The sequence below is a fragment of the Leguminivora glycinivorella genome, chromosome Z, assembly GCF_023078275.1.
Source record: "Leguminivora glycinivorella isolate SPB_JAAS2020 chromosome Z, LegGlyc_1.1, whole genome shotgun sequence".
Classification (NCBI taxonomy): Eukaryota; Metazoa; Arthropoda; class Insecta; order Lepidoptera; family Tortricidae; genus Leguminivora; species Leguminivora glycinivorella.
In genome coordinates, this window is record NC_062998.1 from 791,500 (window position 1) to 814,105 (window position 22,606).

Below are 22,606 nucleotides of genomic sequence, written 5' to 3' on the forward strand. Positions count from 1 at the left end.
AAATACAACTTTGCCCCCTTGTATAACAAATAACTATTATTTATTATTAACGATATTGACGTATTTAAAATGCAAATACCCAGGCTATACGGCGTAATTTAACTCTTAAATTCTTTATGTGAGCTTGCCTTTTAATTTTTATTTTTTGTTTTCTTTTCTATTTCGTATGCTTGATGATTTTTCTTCTTTTTAATCTTCTCGGTTTTTTCTTTTGTTTCGCATCTGTATTAACATTAGATTTATGTACTTGTCTAGTCTAAGCATATTTGTATACCTACTTGTAATACCTAATACCTAGTGAAGTTAATTTCTATAAGATTTCTATCGGTGAGAACCTGTAATTGGCCTCTTGTTTCTATTGTTTCTGTTAACATGTTTCATGTGCTGTTGGTTTTCCAATAAATAAATAATAAATAATAAATAAATAATAATAAAAGCTTTTATTCTACTTCACTTGTTAGTATGTTAGTGTCCATCAAAACGTAGAAGCTAAATTTGGCCCACTTCCCGACTTCTGATTAAGCTGAAACTTGGCACACATATCAAAACCCGATGACAATGCAATATTATGGTAACTTGAAGCTGATCTGATGATGGAGACTGGAGATGCTTATGAGTACTCTGTGATAAAATAGCGTAAACTTACTATGTTTGGGGTTTTTAGAAAGGTCTTGATGAGTATTAGTTGCTCGTGGAAAAAAAGTACAGTCAGCGATAAAATGAATCAACCACTACCCGATTCCGAAATAAAACTTTAGATCTAAGTTTGACCAACTTCCCGAATTCAAATTGAGCTGAAGCTTTGCATACATAATTATGTATGTTGGATGTCAATGAATTGTTATGATAAGTACAGTCAGCTGTATAAATAACTGACCATTTCTATTTAACCGGTTTCGATAAAATTTGATATGAGTGTAATTACTATGTCATTTGAATAGTCTTGACAAGCAGTCTTGTGCTACATGACAGCCAGGGTCTCAAGATAGAGTCGGAAGGTGGCCATAGGAACTACTAAACTAAACAAGGTAAAACCGTCGAGTTTGGACTCGTTTGAATAGTCTTGACAAGCACTCTTGTGCTACATGGCAGCCAGGGTCTCAAGATGGAGTCGGAAGGTGGCCATAGGAAGTACTAAACTAAATAAGATAAAAGCGTCGAGTTTGGACTCGTTTGAATAGTCTTGACAAGCACTCTTGTGCTACATGGCAGCCAGGGTCTCAACATGGAGTCGGAAGGTAGCCATAGGAACTACTAAACTAAACAAGATAAAACCGTCGAGTTTGGACTCGTTGGAATAGTCGTGACAAGCACTCTTGTGCTACATGGTAGCCAGGGTCTCAAGATGGAGTCGGAAGGTGGCTATGAGAACTCCTAAACTAAACAAGATAAAACCGTCGAGTTTGGACTCGTTGGAATAGTTGTGACAAGCACTTTTGTGCTACATGGCAGCCAGGGTCTCAAGATGGACTCGGAAGGTAGCCATAAGAACTCCTAAACAAAACAAGATAAAACCGTCAAGTTTGGACTCGTTGGAATAGTCGTGACAAGCACTCTTGTGCTACATGCCAGCCAAGGTCTCAAGATGGAGTCGGAAGGTGGCTATAAGAACTCCTACACTAAACAAGATAAAACCGTCAAGTTTGGACTCGTTGGAATAGTCGTGACAAGCACTCTTGTGCTACATGGCAGCCAGGGTCTCAAGATGGAGTCGGAAGGTGGCTATAAGAACTCCTAAATTAAACAAGATAAAACCGTCGAGTTTGGACTCGTTGGAGTAGTCGTGACAAGCACTCTTGTGCTACATGGCAGCCAGGGTCTCAAGATGGAGTCGGAAGGTGGCCATAAGAACTAAACTAAACAAGATAAAACCATCGAGTTTGGACTCGTTGGAATAGTTTTGACAAGCACTCTTGTGCTTCATGACAGCCAGGGTTTCAAGATGGAGTCGGAGGTGGAAGGGAACTACTGAACTAAACAAGATAAAACCGTTGTTTTGGGATTCGTTTGATAATCTTGTCAAGCACTCTTGTGCTACATGTAGCTGTCATGAGAGCCAGTGTCTCAAAATAGAGTCTGCCGAAGGTGCCATCATACTTAAAGAGTCGGACGAAGACCGACGCACGTGGTCCTAAACCGGGCGCCGAAGGCGCCCTCATACTTAAAGAGTCGGGCGAAGCCCGACGCACGCGGTCCTAAACCGGACGCCGAAGGCGCCCCCATACTTAAAGAGTCGGGCGAAGCCCGACGCACGCGGTCCTAAACCGGGCGCCGAAGGCGCTCTCATACTTAAAGAGTCGGGCGAAGCCCGACGCACGCGGTCCTAAACCGGGCGCCGAAGGCGGGCCTCATACTTAAAGAGTCGGGCGAAGCCCGATGCACGCGGTCCTAAACCGGGCGACGAAGGCGCCCTCGTAAGAGACTTAAGAGTCGAGCGAAGCTCGACCTTTACTGTCTAGAGCCGGGCTCCGAAAGCGACTTCATGGTTAAAGAGTCAGGCGAAGCCCGACGTACCTACGCAATTACAAGACGGAAGCCGAGCCGAAAGATTTCTCATACTAAAAGAGACAAGCAAAGCCCAACCTCCGGTCAAAAGCTGGGCGCCAAAGGCACTCTCATACATAAAGAGAAAAATCAAGAATTATGAAAAAAAAATTAAGGTAGGCTGCGTCAGGGACACAGCCGCGATGGATAACGTGAAACGTTGTGTGGACCACCGCTACTGAGGAGTGGATGTAAGTAACTAGCGAAGGCCGCAGGCCGAGCTGCGGACAGACAGTGCTCCCAGGTATAACAATAATAAGTGTCTAAAAAGCGAAGCGGCGGGCCGGAGGCCCAACGCTGAGCTTCGAAACCCAGCGAAGGCCGAAGGCCGAGCTCCGCGTAGGGCCGAAGGCCCGGAGCGTCCCCGTGGCGCTCACAAGTACGCGAGGCCGCAGGCCGAGCTGCGGACAGATAGTGCTCCCAGACAGAGCAATAATAAAAGTGTCTAAAAAGCGAAGCGGCGGGCCGGAGGCCCAACGCTGAGCTTCGAAACACAGCGAAGGCCGAAGGCCGAGCTCCGCGTAGGGCCGAAGGCCCGAAGCGTCCCCATGGCGCTCACAAGTACGCGAGGCCGCAGGCCGAGCTGCGGACAGATAATGCTCCCACACAGAGCAATAATAAAAGTGTCTAAAAAGCGAAGCGGCGGGCCGGAGGCCCAACGCTGAGCTTTGAAACCCAGCGAAGGCCGAAGGCCGAGCTCCGCGTAGGGCCGAAGGCCCGGAGCGTCCCCGAGGTGCTCCCAAGTACGCGAGGCCGCAGGCCGAGCTGCGGACAGATAGTGCTCCCACACAGAGCAATAACAAAAGTGTCTAAAAAGCGAAGCGGCGGGCTGGAGGCCCAACGCTGAGCTTGGAAACCCAGCGAAGGCCGAAAGCCGAGCTCCGCGTAGAGCCGAAGGCCCGAAGCGTCCCCGTGGCGCTCACAAGTACGCGAGGCCGCAGGCCGAGCTGCGGAAAGATAGTGCTCCCAAACAGAGCAATAATAAAAGTGTCTAAAAAGCGAAGCGGCGGGCCGGAGGCCCAACCCAACTAACAAAAATTAGTCTTATAGTGGCTTATAATGCCAAAAATAGTACTCTTATAATAACCTTGTAAACCCTTTACAAGAGGGCATTTGGGCACACCTTATATGGCCAAAAACCTTATATCCCCCTTGTAGTTGCTATATTATTAGCTTTCTTATCTTGTACGTGCTTTATTATGGCATGCAATAAGAAAGTTAACCTTATAATGGCAAGAAAAGTGCTTTTAAAAGGCTAATGTACTAATAAGAATCATATTTAAAGCTTTAATAAAGGCAATTATACTTGTAAGAATCATATTCAAAGCTTTAATAAGGGCAATAGCTCTTGTACACGTTTTGTGATCATCAGATATAAGGGAGTAAAACTCATAACGGCGAAACAGGATGCTGTTTTAAAAGTTTATTGTGCTTTTCGTAGTGATTTATGTGTACATCATCATCAAGTCATCCATTTTGCAAGTTAGTAAACGGTAAGTTAACTTTTACATATTACAATTATTTGCTTATTTATTATGAAAACTGTGTGGGAATCCAATTTCATGGTGAAATGTGATATAAAATGTGTTGTATTATTAATGCGCCCTTGTATTTCAACGGTTTTGTACTAAAAATGCGGTTAATTAATTTTGACATGTCTTGAGCAAGGCTGTTATAAGAGTAAAAGCAGTAAGCACATCATTTACAAATACTCTATAAGAGTAAAAACTTTATAATAGCCACCGGTGTTACTTAAGATTCGCCATTTTATATATCTTTAGGGTTCCTTCTCACAATTAGTGAAATCCCGAACCTTACCATCTAGTTAAATATTTGTAACGGATACCAGTTAAAAATTCATGTAATAATTATAAAGGCATGATTCAATAATGCCTTTATAATTATTGTATAAGAGAAAATGTATTGCTTTAATTCTTTTAAACACTTTATAAAATGCTATAATTTGTTTGCTGGATAGACGTTTTATAATATGCTCCTATGAGGCATAAAGCATCATAGTTATCTTATGCATTACTTTTATAAGAATAATTGGCCATAACAAAAGCTTTTATAGTGCTTTGAATATTATACAGCGAAAAGGCATTTTAAATGGCTTCTATAAGAATACATATTTTTAAACCCTTATTGCAGTCATATAAATTGGACTTATTAACGTGTACATGGCCAAGTTATAAGAGTAAATGTACTATTGGCCAAATCCTCTTATAATGAGCTACTATAAGAGTAAATATTTTTAAACCCTTATTGCAGTCATATAAATTGGACTTATTAACGTGTACATGGCCAAGTTATAAGAGTAAATGTACTATTGGCCAAATCCTCTTATAATGAGCTACTATAAGAGTAAATATTTTTAAACCCTTAAAGCAGTCATATAAATTTGACTTATTAACGTGTACATGGCCAAATTATAAGAGTAAATGTACTATTAGGCCAAATTCTCTTATAATGAGCCGCTATAAGGAACTCTGGCATAATGAATGCTATTTTAAAACTACTATGAGTGTTAAGCCCTTATAGATTGATTTTATAAGGATATTTTGTTTGTTGGGAACGCTGAGCTTCGACACAAAGCGAAGGCCGAAGGCCAAGCTCCGCGTAGGGCCAAAGGCCCGGAGCGTCCCCGAGGTGCTCCCAAGTACGCGAGGCCGCAGGCCGAGCTGCGGACAGATAGTGCTCCCACACAGAGCAATAATAAAAGTGTCTAAAAAGCGAAGCGGCGGGCCGGTGTTTTATTTGTTATCAGAGTAGAAGGACAAACGCAGTTGGGAAGAGAGTGAAATATTTAATAAATAATATTATAAAATAATGTATGACATGTTTACAAATACAGATTTTGTTGTCGAGTGACAGGCAAAGAGAACACTAGCTACGACATCTAAAATTCAAATTAAAAACTATAGATGGCCAGCGTTACACTCCAACACCCGCCCATAACGTGGGCATCATCATGGCTTCAAGCCACACCAAGCTGACGAGTGAACATCTCGTGCTTGACACAGCCCAAGGGCTTCGTGAACACATCTGCTAACATTTCATCCGTAGGGATGTATACAATTTCTACGTTAAACCTATCTATCATATCTCTAACGTAAAGAAACCTTATTTCTATGTGCTTGCTCCTTCTGTGATGAGTGTGATTGGTAGCAAGCTGTATAGCAGATTGATTGTCACAATACATTACCATTTTACAACTAGTCGCTATTAACAATTCCCTAATTAAAGCTTGTAGGAATACCGCTTCTCTACTCGCTTCGCTCAAGCTGCAAATCTCCGCCTCGGTAGACGAAAGCGATATGCACGATTGTTTATAGCTACCCCAAGATATCGAATTACCGCCGTATTTAAACACATACGCCGTGTACGACTTTCGATCAGGATCTGCCGCCCAATCTGCATCAGAAAAACCCTCAAGAACAGGATCTACATTCGACTTCTTAAATACCAAAGCCTTTTGCTTAGTACCTTTAAGATATCGCAATATGCGCTTAGCTTGATTCCAGTGGAATTCAGTATAACAACTGTTAAATTTACTTAAGAGGGGGTAGAGCAGGGAGAATTTTCAGAATCTGTCAAATTACCCCATTACACACACAAACACCCTTCACTCACACTACCTCAATTTACTGTGAAAGGTCAGTGACCCTTAATTTTTTTCAAGAGTGTTATTTTGAGTTTGTAGTCAACTACTGACCTCCTTTGAGAAATTAAAACTGTAAAAAAGGTAGCATACAAGAAGACAGAGAAAAAATACGCATCATCTAGCTTTCCTTCTCTGTTCATGTCTCATGTGACTTAAATTTACCTAAATATGTAGATAACGTTCCTTATTCAATTGATTGTTTATCTAGGTATATTTCAAATTACTTTGCACTTCATTTTGCGTTACTTTTTTATACTTAGATTAAAAATCGTCAGCCTGCCTATCCCCGCAAACATTATTCAAAGACGTGTGTGAAGGGCTAAAGGCCGATACCTCCAGGCAGACAATTATGGTCGCGTGATAAATGATAAACCATCAGCCCTATCACACTATTTGTAAGTGCGATAGGGACGGCCCGATGTTATACCATTTATCGCGCGACCATGATTGCCCTGCCGGTCTTCGGAGGCCTGTGCTGTGCATTACGTATATGCGGGGTGTATTAAAGACTAACAGATAGGTACTTTATTCTTTTTGGTCGTTAGGTTTTTTATCAATTTATCATTTATTTTGATACAAAAATAAAGTATGTGTATAAAATAAAAACCTAATGAATAGAGTACAGCTAGCAGCAGTCATGTCAGAGACACAAAGAAAGACAGGGAATATCGACGCATATCTTATCTTATCCAATACTGCCATCGGCATCTGCATCAGACTCTTGATCTTACCCAATTTCCGAGTCCCTTCTCTTAATTTCAGTTCCTTGAGTTGAAAATGTTGAAACTCATACTTAGTATTAAATAAACCACAAATACATATAAAAATCACAATATAATTTTAAATTATGGCTTAGGCCCTGTACCAGTTGCAGTCGCCACGTCTGTAAAGCCCCTTGTAGTTTCTTTTAAATGGAAAAATACCTAGATGTCATGTCATACACATCTGTGATGTAACTGAAAATTAAAAAACATCGCTTAGAGATAAGGTTCAAATTAGCATGGCAAAAAATACAGTGCAGTCAAAATACCATCAAAATACGAAAAAGCATATGTCAATGTCAATATCACTGCCGTATGCCGTATTTCAGGCCATAAGGGCTGTTTTCTCAAATATGAAAAAATCTCAAAAGCAGAACTTTAAATAGTACTTTATGCAACAGGCGTTTAAAGGAGATCAAAGAAGACGAGTGGCGTGGGTAACAATTTGAGGCGAAGCCGAAAATTGTTATTAAGACGCCACGAGTATTTTTTGACTCAGTTAAACACCGTTGCATACAATACTTTTTCTACGACCATGCACTTAGTTGTTAATAGGTTTCTCGAATAACTTTCGTGAAATTCACACTGTTTCCTGTATTTTGACGCAAAGGTTTGCACTGTCAGCTCAGCTGCCCAAAGCCTTCCCGCGCACGCGCGCCGTATCGTTATAAGGCGTTGCCATGGTTACCGAGCCAAACAATGCGTTTTCAGTTTTTTCGATACTGCGCGCATGCGCGGAAAGCCGGCGGACACTGGCTTTGGGGAATAGACTTTTATGTAGGGTTTTAAAGATCTATGCACGACCCTGTAAATGACGAATAATAGTTCGGGAGTAGAAAAAAGACTTTCTAGGAAAATTATTTTGAACTTGATAGGTAGAACAATTTTTAAAAGTTGTACAAAAAAAATCTGAACTAAGTTTGTAACTATAATTATGAAAAGCATTTTTTATCTTAGATTGCATATTTTATATACATATTATCGTAACGAATTTTCTTTCAAATAAAAAGAGAATTATTAGAATAGGTTGACGGTGTCTACCGTAAACTGGGGTTACATTGACCAATTTGGGAATTTAAACGTAACGTAACTAAGGAAGAAAAAAATGGGACCATCAACTTTTTCAGTCTTTTCCTGCTAAAAAGCTAACAAGGTAACAAAATAAGTGATAATATTGTCTTCGGTAAGGAGAAGCGATATATACCCAGAATGTTGCGAGAGGCCATTGAGATCAAGAAATATCCAAACTTTAATAGAGAGGATGGCTTTACTTTACCACCGGCTTGGGATCCAGTAGTACATCTGATAATGGAACAAGCACGACGAAGGCTGTGAGGCATTTGTGTTGTATGGTGTTGGACATTTGCAGTTTGTTTCTTTGTCAATTTTGTGTAGATTAATTGGTTAATTATTTTTTAACAGAGTAATGGTAAAAATTTTTTGAATATTGTATAACTGGCTTTATTAATAGTGTGTGAACCTGCCTTAGAAATCTAGATTATTTGTGGTCATGGTTCGTTAATATTTCTTGTAAGTGGGTAGCTTTTGCACATTTTAATTTTTCCTCAGTCACCCGTTGACCACGAACGCTGTAAAGAGTTCGAAACGTCGGGATGTATTTTAAATGCTGGGATGTATATAATGATATACGCGATTTAATCCGTTTCCATAGTTTTATTTCAAAAATAAGTGATATCAGGATTATTGTTTTCTGTCACAATGCCTGCACGTATGAAATGTTTCTTTTTAACCCAGTGGTTGACTGGTAGAGAATGCCTTAAGGCATTATGTCCACCATTTGTACTTATTTTTTTATGTGCGATAAGGAATAAATAAATAAATAAATAAATAAAATAATGTACGCAGAAAAAAAACGATGTGATCAAACATAAACTGACATTGGGGTTACTTTGATACACTATATATTTTTTTTAATGATAATCGAATGTAATCCCTTACAAAAGTATTTTATGTCAAGAAAAGATAAAAAAAAATGGTTCGCAGTCAAATATTACAACTCTTTAACGCTATTTTGGGGTTACTTTGATCAAGAATAAAAATTAACATCTTCGAAAAACCAACTTTTTTTGCAATTATTTCAATATTTATCACAAGAAGCGATCAAATTATCAGCCTCAACAAGTACCGTGACAAAATCAGACAATAATTAACTATGTGTCATTATGGTCAATGTTACCCCATGCAAGTGATCAAAAACACCCCACAGAGTAAATCATTACTTAGTAGTAAATACCTAGTTTGACTTTATGATACAAAATTCAATACAATGGTATAGCTAAACACATTTCTGGCAACCTAATATTCACTGTGAACCTTTTACTTTAATACCCACTACGTTAGTTTATAAGTTTATTTAAACATGAAAAATAGCATTAACTATGCTTATATTTTGACACGTTATCCGCACTGCCCACGACCATACTTACTTATTCACCGCGTCAGAGCACCATCTAACTATAAAGGTTGGTTAAGGGTTATCATAATATGTGTAGATTTCATTACCGACCACTCATAACATATTTAATCCTTATTTTTTGGTAAAATAAATATAATACGCTCGTGACAGGTCATATTTTGTTCGCAATCCGAAAGAGTCAACCCTTTTCCCTATTCACCCCCTTCTCGACCCTATTCACTCCAACGTTAGGGTGAGCGAAAATTACTAAATAAAACGACATATTTTCAAAGACAAACCGAAGTTCACACTGCCGGAAGATTTTTTTGTGTAAAAAATTAGCATGGCACATATAAAAAAACGGCTATCGACGTTCAAAAGTCGGTTTTGGCCCAATTCACCATAAATTACGTTAGTTATACCCGTTCCGACCCCATGAACCCAAAATCTTCAGAAAACGATGTACTATGTAGCCCAATTTTATTTGGTATTTTGGAGGTAACTAGTAAAAATAATTTAGTTTTACAATTGTGCGAAAATAAATTCTCATCTGGCCGGTTTTTTTAACCTGGCCTGGTGGCCTAGTGGTAATAACGTTAGCTGCGTAAGCTGAAGACCCGGATTCGATTCCCGGCTCAGCCACCGTGGGCCTTGTCGTTTTTTCTTTCGTGTATGATATCTATTTCAATATATGTACCTATGTATGTATGTGAACACTTTATTGTACATAAGACAAGTTAGGACATAAAAATACAGTATAGTTATGATGTACAAAGGCGAACTTATCCCTATAAGGGATCTCTTCCAACCTTTGAGCGAATTGAAAATGTATTATTTATATAAACTTGAAAAAGAACAAATCAAAAATGATTCAATAAAATAATTTTATTTCTTCCCTAGTTGTATAGTTTCATACTTATGATTTTTATTTTAAAGTAATCCGTCTATATTATAGCAACCATGGGTGATTTTTGCGGACTTAAGTAGAAACGTGGAGGTAGACAGAAGTGTGATTAACATTTGTGTTAATAATTAATAACAGTGTTAATTTCTTGTATCTAGTCTAACTACGAAGCAATACATTGACGTATAAATTGCGTCCATATACAGAGAGGTCAAGTTATTGTATACAATGTGACAAGCATTGACCACACATCCCAATTCACCCCTCTTCCGACCCTAATCAGCCCCTTCGTAAACCTATTCACCCCCTTTGCGACCCGATTCCCCCCATTCCTGATCCCATTCACCCCTCAGGCCGCGGATATTTATTCATCCCGTAAAAATTCCCCAACACAGTTGCATCGCTTTCTTCATGAAAACCATTATAAAAATGAAAATATGTCTTATGATTTTCTGTTATACATAAACTTTAGAAGTGTATACACATTCAAAAGGATAATGAATGATTAAAATGAGTAAAAATCCAATAAATTTGAACGTCAACTTTGACAGACATGAAACTGTAAATAAAAATGTGTGGCTTGCACATTTTCACTGTAATTTTAAATATGTAACACATTTTTTTAGTAACATATTGTGTATAATACTTTTCATTCAACAGATAACTGTTATTGGCCTAAGACTATGTAAAAATACCTATGTAAGTTGAATATTTACGGCTGTTGTCCTAAATACCAATAATAATAATAAAAAAAAAACATAATATATTATTTTCCTACTTTGATTGCGGAAAATAGAAGGAATATGTCAAGAAATATAATAATATTATATACCCCCGGAACCCTTTTCACCCCAAATTACGGTATTTATTAAATTGTCAAGAGTGAACAGGCATCTTCTGGGCGAGCTCACTCCATCGTAGGCCACGTCTTTGCCTTTGGCTAGTCTGTGGTCAAGAGTAAGCCCATTTATAATTTAAAAAAAAAACCGGCCAAGAGCGTGTCGGGCCACGCTCAGTGTAGGGTTCCGTAGTTTTCCGTATTTTTCTCAAAAACTACTGAACCTATCAAGTTCAAAACAATTTTCCTAGAAAGTTTTTATAAAGTTCTACTATTGTGATTTTTTTCATATTTTGTGAACGTAGGGTTCAAAAGTTAGAGGGGGGGGACGCACTTTTTTTCCTTTACAAGCGATTATTTCCGAAACTATTAATATTATCAAAAAACGATCTTAGTAAACCCTTTTTCATTTTTAAATACCTATCCAACAATATATCACACGTTGGGGTTGGAATTTAAAAAAATCTCAGCCCCCACTCTAATAAAACATTTTTTTTTTCATTTTTTATTTTTGCACTTTGTTGGCGTGATTGATATACATATTGGTACCAAATTTCAGCTTTCTAGTGCTTACGGTTACTGAGATTATCCGCGGACGGACGGACGGACGGACGGACGGACGGACGGACGGACGGACGGACGGACGGACGGACGGACGGACGGACGGACGGACGGACGGACGGACGGACGGACGGACGGACAGACAGACATGGCGAAACTATAAGGGTTCCTAGTTGACTACGGAACCCTAAAAATTGTCATTATGTAAAATGTCGGAAACTACGAAACCCTACATTGACGCGCTCTTGGTCGATTTTTCGTCTTAATGCTATGTAAGAGATAATAAAAAATTACACCTCCCAATTTATAATAAGTTTTTTTTTGCAAAAAAAAATATTTATTGCTCTCCGAGACATTTTTAAAAACCCCTGACTCAATGGGTATACGACGTTTCATAACAGAGTTCCTATGATCACCTTTCTGCTCCATCATCAGATTAGCTCCATGATACCATAATATTGCATTGTCACTTGATTTACATAGGTGTGCAAAATTTCAGCTCAATTGGAAACCGGAAAGTGGGTCAAATTTAGCTTCTACGTTTTGACTCAAACTAACATACCTACTAACAAGGCAAGTTGAATAAAAGCTTGTATAAAGGCTCGTTTTCGTGAACTGTCAAATCACCTCATACAATTTACGGCTGTAAGGCAACCAGGTAGGGTTTATTATTGCACTTTAATTACATATTAATGATTTCTAGCCCGTAAGATATATATTTGCTTTAACAATGGATAGATATTTATGCGGGTGAAAGTGTAATTTAGGTTTTTATAAAGAATCAAATATTTTTAAGCGACCCGATCAGATATGTATGCGGATAAGGACCCTCCCACATCTACCGTCTTGCGATCGTAGCGTCGGGCCAACTGTATGGCTAAGCCGCGCTGACGCGGCGTCTTTTTCCATACAGTTAGCCCGACGCTATACGCTCGCGAGACGCTAGAAAGAGAGACGATGTTTTTGCCGGTCACGGAGCATCACAAATTTTTGCCGGGAACATGTCGTCATATACTTATGTTATGGCCCACTATAGAAAATCAGATATTTTTGCACGGCTGTTCATAGTCATTTATGCTGGTCACCAGCTGGTGTTCCATGAATATTTGGTTTAGTTGAGTGGAGAAGTGCCATTCAAAACAAGCGCTTTGTAAACAACGATGTATTTAGGTGATTTATAATTATTATTGTTTTCAACTTACGGTTACGTGTTCGCGGTATGCACAGAGTAAATCTTTAATGAAATTGAGTCATTTTTTTATATACACAATTAAATTTGAACCAGAAGCACTATACCTATACCCGCTCGCATTCCCCTTTTTTCTATTCTAAGTAAGAATCGATTAATACGTATCTGAATATGTATGAATAAATTAAATTGTAATTGTTTACATACAACCTGTGAAGTTTGGTTGACAAAATTTGACGTAGGTACTGTCATATATATTTTTAAAATGACGTACTGTTAATACCAGCGTAATGAAAATGTATTCCAATGAGTAAAACAAAACATTAAACTTTTTTCAATTTAACCGAACTAGAATGAAATCATTTATACTCATTCGGTTGTGTTCGTTATTTTCTTTGATAATGTGATATATTTTTATTTATTTTTTATGCACAAGCCATGCACCTTTAAATTTTAAATGAGATTGGATCTCCACCTGACATATTTGATTTACCCTATTTATTTTGAGCACAGTTTTACACTGGTATGGTTTTTCGTGTACGTACACTATTTTCTGTCAAAATATTTGTCAAATTTAATTGTCAACGCGGAGCGACCGGCGACACGTCTGCCTCCGACGAGCCGCTCACGGCATCTAATCGAAAGGAGAATTCTGACAGCAATGGCGAATGTATGGAAATTTTACGATAGTTTAAATTTAAGGTAAAATTTCTTTGTTGCCTTTGAGAGGAAAAATATAAAAAACCTCAAAACTTCTAGTCCATTTATCTGGCTTTTAGAATCACTTAATGTTATAACTAAAGTATTGAATTTTTTTAACAAAGTTTACTAAACGGCGACATACGTTTTTCTCATTTTAGGTCAACTTTGCGTGGGTTTATTTATTATACCTTTAATAATTAGAGATTCTGAATAGTCAAAAGTTGTAGACACACTCTTTAAGATAATAACTCCATTTATTTTATTTCATTTAATTTAGAAATGTGAGCAGCATTTGTTAAACGCCGAATGCACTTTTCGAGGATTTCGTACGACCCCCTCTTCGCGTAGTTACACATAAATACATAAGACTACCAATCAACTCTTGATAAGGAAGCTTCGTTACAATGTTATTCGTAGCATTAACAGAACTCTCAACGACAGAACTAATATTAGTTATCATGGGAGACTTTACAGGCTTACAGTCTGACATGCCAAAACGATCTAACATATTGTCAATCCGCTTTTCCTGACTCAGTTTAATGGAAGTTGCATCACGTTCTACTTTTATACCTAACATGTTTCGTACCGGCCCCAAGTCTTTGAGTTTAAAAACTTTTAACAAAGAACTTTTCAACGTCTCAGCCAGACGTTTGTCGTTATAAAACACGAAAAAATCGTCAACATACAGAGCGATAAAAACAATTGACTCACCTGATCTTTTAGTAAAGATGCAGTCCTCTTGTTTACACTGTCTGTATCCCAAAGAAAGTAAGACATCTTTTACCTTTTGGTACCAGGATCTCGATGCTTGCTTCAACCCATAAACAGCCTTTCGTAATCTATAGACTTTGTTCTCACTCCCAGGGCATATAAAACCTTCAGGTTGTTGCATAAAAATCTCCTCCTGCAAATCTCCATTCAGGAATGCTGTCTGCACATCTAAATGATCGATTTTAAGGTTCATTTCCACAGCCAGAGATAACAACAATCTTATAGAACAATGACGAACGACCGGCGAAAAAGTTTCATGAAAATCTTCACCATATCTTTGGCTACCAACCTTGCCTTGTAACGCGTAATGTTCCCATCTGAGTCTCGTTTAAGGGTAAAAATCCACTTATTTTTAACGACGTTTTTGTCAACCGGTTTATCCGTAAGCTCCCAAGCTCCATGTAAGATAAAAGAATCAATTTCTTCTTTCATGGCTTTCTGCCATAACTCCTTATCTTCACAACTCAAAGCTTCTTTGACAGTACGTGGCTCTATCGTCTCCGTCACATTACACACGTTAGTTATGTTGCAGGTTGTTTTAGGCATACGTGGACGTAGGTTATATCGTTGACCAGAAGACTCTGGTGCCAATTCAGGCAATGTTACCGAATCTTCACAAGCCTCGCGTTCACATTCCAACTCAACAGGATGATCAGGTGATTCAGCTGGAACTTGATCGAGCTCCGCCTCAAGTGGATGATCTGACGACTCTGCCGACATGTAATCCGGCTCCGCCTCAAGTGACGTAGTCTGCAGCATCTCCCTCTCATTGTCACCTCCTGTAAGATAAATAGGTTCAAACACACGTTTTGACTCTATTTTAGAACGTCGCCCTGGAAACACAGATTCGTTAAACACCACGTCACGTGATATAACGATCTTTTTGTCATCAGGGTTGAACAAACGATATCCTTTAACGTTGTCACAGTATCCTAAAAATATTAGCCTCCTACTTTTGGGGTCTAATTTTTTTACGTTTACAGTCATCTACATGAGCAAATGCCTCGCAACCAAAGACACGTAGATTTTTAAGGCTCACTTTCTTGCCACTCCACGCCTCTTCTGGTAACCTACCAGAAAGTCTCGAGCTTGGCGATCTATTGATCAGAAATGCCGCTGTGTTTACAGCCTCTGCCCACATCTTGTCATCGAGATTTGCGTTATACAGTAGACATCTGACCTTGTCAAGTAAAGAACGATTCAGGCGCTCCGCGGCTCCATTCTGCTGACTAGAATATGGTACCGTCAACTGATGTACGATGCCTTTCTTTTTAAGAAAGTCCGTCAGCTCAGCATTGACGTACTCAGACCCATTATCAGTTCTCAGTACCTTGACTTTAGCATTACACTGATTTTCTACCAGTCTAATAAAATCTTTAGTGTACTTACACACTTCACTCTTCTTCGCAATGGGATAGACGAACACTTTCCTGGAGTAGTCGTCTAAGAACGTGAGGACATAGCGCTTGCCCCCGAGAGAAGTAGTCGGCATCGGCCCCATGACGTCACTGTGAATGAGCGCCAGCCGCGCCTCGGCCACCTGTTTGTTATGATTGATCACAAAGGGAGCGCGGGAGTGCTTACCCTTAAGACACACATCACAAACTTTCTTCTGAGCAGTAACCTGAAAGTCAATATCATTAGCAACCTTCCTAAGTGATGCCAAGCTATCAAAATTAAGATGACCTAACCTTTGATGCCATAACATCATATCCTTGGAATTTGATGACGTTGTCAGATTGACTTTGCCGACAGAATGCAGCCTGTAAATTCTCCCAACTTTCTTAGCATGTAAAACAACTTTACCAGACTTAAGTATATCACATCCATTATTATCAAAAATAAATTTAAATCCCTTTTCAGCGAGAGTAGACACAGATATTAAATTTACAGTAAGGTCAGGTACAAGCATAACATTTTTCAAAGTTGTATCAATAGTTTGTCCACAAGAATTAACCGAAAAATGTACGTCACCTTTCCCGTTCACCAGTAACTTCTTGCCGTTAGCAACACACACCTCCTTAGTCGGCGGCTCATCAAGAGCCTTGAACCACTCTTGGCGTCCTGACATGTTATCCGTCGCTCCAGAGTCAATAATCCACGAACTGTCAGTGTTAAGTGCAGACAACACCATAGAAGTTGACGTCGCTCCGTTACGGTCCGATGAGGACAGTCCTTCTTGACGTGACCTTTCGAACGACACTTCCAACACCATGACTTGTTCGTACTTGACGAGGCATTAACGTGTTTTGATGTACTTGAGGCATTCTTCTTTTCGCCTCGGGAACTGGCCTTATCATTACCACGGTAACGTGTGAATAAGCAGCCATCGCTACCATTAGCATTCCCTTTCCATCGCTTATCTTGTAGAAGCTTGGTTTTTACCATATCTGTTGTTATGTCCGTGCTTGAGTGCTCCAGAGCCATTATCATCGGCTCATACTCTCCAGGCAACCCTTGAAGTATAATAGCAGCCAGGAATTCATCGTCAAGAGGTTTCTTCATACTACTCAATTGTTCCGAAAGTGACAAGATCTCGTTGACATAAATCTCCATGCTATCGAACTGTTCCAGCTTAATCGAGCATAAAGTTCGCAGACACGACAGTCTTCTATGCAACCCGGTGTCATCGTACGCCTTCCGCAAGGCATCCCACACATCCTTCGCAGTTTTCGCCTGCACAATGTGGGGATAGCACGACCTATTGTTGGGGACATTACCGGGTTGATGATGAAAACTATTACTTGTACCATCACTTTACTTTATTCGCTTATAACAAACATATTAACAACCAATTTACAATAAATAATTCAAGACTTCTTCACTACAACTCGTCTGTACTCGAACTGGCCCCCGTCACTGTATGTCCATTTTTATAACAATCCAAGATGGCGGAAACCAGTGACTAGTATGAGTCAATTGATATTCTTTAATACTTTCATCATTAATAACAGTAAGATAAATCAAAATATAAGGCATTAATAAATAATTACTCTTACAGCTCGGCCATCCTGTTCGAGGCGAGACCCTTCGCCAAAGCTTAATGTGAAATAATTCAAAAGAAAGACAATACCAGTTTATACAACCACAAAAAGTGTAGTATAATATGCATTTGAAATAATTCTTAAACAATAGAAATACAAAACCTTTACCACATAATTACGATATGCTGTAAGACTAATATTAGCAAAATATTATTTATTTATGGAAGAGTAATTCTCAATTATAATAAAACTATAACTTACGTATATTAAAAATGGATTTTTAAATATTTCTATAAACCTTATCAATTGTAAAGAAAGAGCATTAATCAGACATAGGCCTGTGAAAAATAAATATATGAATAAGATTTACTTCGATACAATTAAATTATTGAGATCCAATTAAAATCATTACATTTAATTAAATTCATTACATCCAATTGAATTCATTAAATCCAATTAAATTATGATGATTAAATTAATTAGAAGGCATTCACAAGTTATAAACATATTTCAGTAAACAATGCAACACTTCACTTCACACTTCACTCGCGAAACATAAGCAAAAAGAACATATTTACACGATTTTATGATATCACCACCTCATCACATGATTGAACGGAATTCCCGTGCCGCTACGGGGCAATAGCATCATGGGCCACCCAAGCTCTGTCAGCCTGCTGCCGCAGCTGCTCATCACGGACGCCGGACATTGCGCCGCCAGACGCAAGCTCGCATACCATGCCAGCATTTAAGGACTCAGTCGACGATCGAAACAGAGGTATCTTTACCCTGACCCTCTCTCCTGGGCACTCCTGGGTCGGAAGTGAATCTACACCCCGACCCTCTCACCTGGGCACTCCTGGGTGGTAAATGAATACCAGACCCTGGCCCTTTCACCTGGACGCTCCTGGGTCCTTGATCTGAAACTTGCAATACTTTCTTTAGAAACATAAAATTTCGACTGTCTTCGAAATTATGGTAAAATTATTATGGTTCGGTAATCAATTTAATAAGTCACAATGTATTGATAGTCGTTATGATTAAATAAATTATTGTCGTCACTTATTAATATATCGCTATACTGAGTAATTATATTTAAGATTTTTCAGATTTATGCAGTATACACATCTGCAGAATCTTTAATGAAATATCGTGCCTAATTATTTATTTACCATTTGTAACGTATTATACATATTATATTAAACAACTATTTAAGCACCATCGCAAATACGACTATGGTGCACGGTGTACGTCTTTATTTTTTTTTATTTTATTCTGTTATCATTATTACTTTTTTTAGGTTCTAGTTAAGATTGATGCAATAGTATGTCGAAATAGAAAACTTCTTTATATATTGGGGATATAATTAATGTAAGTTAATTCCAAGTTATTTTATTTAGGTTATAGGCCCATATAAGTGGAATTAAATTGATCTGTATTTCTGATTATACACGGTGTTTCCGGTATCACTCAAAACCTCAGACACCCCAACTGATTTTTATTTTTTTAAACTCGTCTAGAGTATTCATCTTTTAATCTGATCGTTACTTTTTTTTAATTGAATTTTTAATTTTCTGTACAGCTCTACTTGACTTTTAGCTCTACACTCAATAAAATAATTGCTAACTACCATCATAAACCATAAGACTATTTATTTGTGTACGTTACTGCAACGACATAAGGTTTACCAATAGACAGCTAAGATGTCACTGTAAAACACTTTAAAGCTTTGTCACAGTAAACTTCAAATTGGACAGGTAATCGCAGTAAGCAAATAAACTCAATATTCAAAATGACAAGGTTGTAATTAGGTAAGAGTTGAATTTGTTATGACTTATGATAAACATTAAGATTGAACTGACAAACAACGTCAAACTAGTAGCGGAAAAAATAATCGTCCATGTAACCAGCCAGTATTAATACCCCTAAATACTGAAAAAGAGTAAACAACCTCTAGCAATGCGATATACACAATGTTGTATTACGAGTACAATAGAATGGGCACGTAAAAAATAACTAATAATACTAATTTAAATAAAAATATTACCTCCATCAAGATATAGCTCAATCGATTCTACTCTCGATTCTGAACAAACTGTTTTCAGGTTTTTAGTGTTAAGTGAAACACGGTGTAGTAAAAATAAGGTTTTGTCAAAGAACTTTTGAGATTCATTTTTGTCAACAAGTTAATATGATTGTCACATGTTTCTATTGCTATTCGAATCGCTATTTATTATAGCGACAGCCGTTAGATATTATATACATAAGCAATGTGGCTGCAATGACATAGATAAGGTATCATTATTCGTACTGCTTACAAGCTGTGGGGTTTTCATATAATTATCAAGAGGTCTATCCACATGTACATCAAGTATAACTTTATTTTACATGAAAGGCTATTGCGAATTTAGACAATGAATATTATGTTGGGTTTCTACATTTTAGTTTTATTCCTGATATCTATGAAATGGGTTTATACATTGAACCTTTTATATTATTCTTAACGAATGTAAGTATATCGCAGAATATTTGTCTTACAAAGAGTCATAACAGATACTTGGATAGGTCTCTTCATAACCGATACGAGGTATATGTACTTGACTTTTAGTATGTACCAAATATATCACCAACAAAATATGCTAAGTAATAAGTATAAGTTGCGTATGTTATTCAAATTTATTGTTACTTCTTATTCAAGCATAATAATTTAAAACATAATGTTCTTTGTTACTTTTTTTTGAGAATGAGCACCCAAGGTTATATTACACATAAAGAACTAGATACGGGTAGCCAAAAGAGAAAAATGTAATTACTGTACTACTTAACCAATCAAAAAGTCGCCATAATTGTAATGTTTGACATTGTCGATCATAATATAAATTATTAAAGATTGAAGTGTACTTTTATATTAATGAAATAAATAAATCAAAACTTATCTAATGCAGCGATATTCGCGGTATAATGTGAATAAAACTAATTAATAACCGCTTTATGAAACATCATCGCAATGTAGTTTGAGCGATTTAAGCTTTCTGAAGAAAAACCAAGAACTGCATATATATTATAAGCCATGAGACCAGAATTTATGCATGCATTATAGCGATGTACTTGTGTTCAATTAATATTATATATAGTTACCCTTTATTTTTTAATTAAATAACACATTATATCGCCTTGAATAATATCGAACTTACGAAGATCTTTTTTTTCATTGGAAGTCGACAAAATGATCTATCATATCATTAAGGTAATAATTTTTATATAATACGGGCAAGCGAGATTACGTGTCCGTCTAATAATAGGTTGGTTTTCCGTGTTACTAAAATCACATAACGCATATACTCTCATAATGTCATTGATAAAACAAATTTTTTTTTTTAGATGCTTTTGTAGGTATTTATGAACATAGTAAAATTTTTAACTCAAATAATAAAAGCACTCATGAACATGGCATTGCGCCTCAAATTATCTGTAATTGACTAACATTTTATTTAAGTTTTCCCAACTACATATCCCGATTGTTAACGTAAGGCGTGTAATGAAATATTAGAATATTATTTTTGGTTGATTATTTTGAATCGATTGCTTATATCAGTAAGAATTCTACTACTTATATTATTGTTTAATGTATTATTTATTAAGATTAAAATTAAACGTTAGCACGTTCATCAACGTGTATTAAAATTAAAAGCTTCGCACGTACATCTACGCGCTTCAAAAGTCGCACGTTCATCCACGCGCTTAAAATACTCGCACGTTCATCCACGCGCTTAAAAGACTCGCACGTTCATCTTCATCCACGTGCTTTACACTAACACGTCCGTCCACGTGCATCAAACATTGATTCCATAAGATACATGTTACATTGTGCCATAGGTATCCTCCTTGTTGATATCTACCAATAAGTACCATAATAGCGTTAATTGTATACCTTGTACTATGATCAAAATATTTTATTATTCACGCGTTATTACTTATTACATGATTATGAGTTATGACCAAATCTACATATTATACCTTGTACTGTGATCAAAATAGTCAAACGTACAAAAAGTGTACTGTAACTACGGACGAATTTTATTATTCACGCGTTATTACTTATTACATGATCAATTGATCGTGACCAACTCTATTAACCGTTCTTTTACATGATTATGACCAACTTACATATTGACCGTTCTTTTACATGATTATGACCAACTCGACATATTGACCGTTCTGTTACATGAGTATCACCAACTCTACATATTGACCGTTCTTTTACATGATTTTGACCAACTCTACATATTGACCGACCTATTAATATAACTCTTGATAATGACTGACTCTACATATGACTCTACATATGACTCTACATATGACTCTACATATGACTCTACATATGACTCTACATATGACTCTACATATGACTCTACATATGACTCTACATATGACTCTACATGACTACATATGAAGACATGACTCCAATTGTGAAGTGATGTCATCTCATTTGCCTGAATTATCACCATTGCAATATATAAATCATCATTGCAATTAATATTGAATTAGTGTTATTTCAGAAACAAACAATGATATCATTGATTAAATTCACAGCATTATACATTAGTTGTCGATTTCCCATCGAATACATACCCATGATCATCATGGTAATATACGAAGAATGATTTGATATACATTGATCAGATACTTGCGCCATCACTGGCCATTGTAGAATAGTAATAATAAATGTAACCTTTTGCCTGCCGTCAACAAGCAAGAGGAGACCAAGCACTTCAATTTTCATGGAATTAAACTTTGTAAAATCTATAACACAGTTAAAATATTTGAGATTTATACTAATGATGATTGATCATATAAGGAAAAACATTTTTGTTTTATAACGAGTTACTACTCGTATATCCGAAAATGATTTCACGAACAACCAGAGGTGACCAAACTTTTTTAAAAGAAATGATAACGATCATATCATTAGATTGTTGTTATAGATTGACAACTGCTGTAATGATACCACTGCTATAACGATAAACATGTTTTTTTAAAACGACTTGACGTACAACATATGCTTCACAGATGAATATTTAGAACTTAGTTTGATTGGAAATAAACGTTATATGGTAACATTCAATCATGTTGTTGCCAATCAGATTAAACATAGCAAAACTTTAATTTTCTAGTTACGGTTAAGCTTAAGACTTCCTTTTTACAATAAGAAGTCACATTATTAAAACAGATGGATATACAATCCGGCATTTTAATACAATAAAGTTAATTT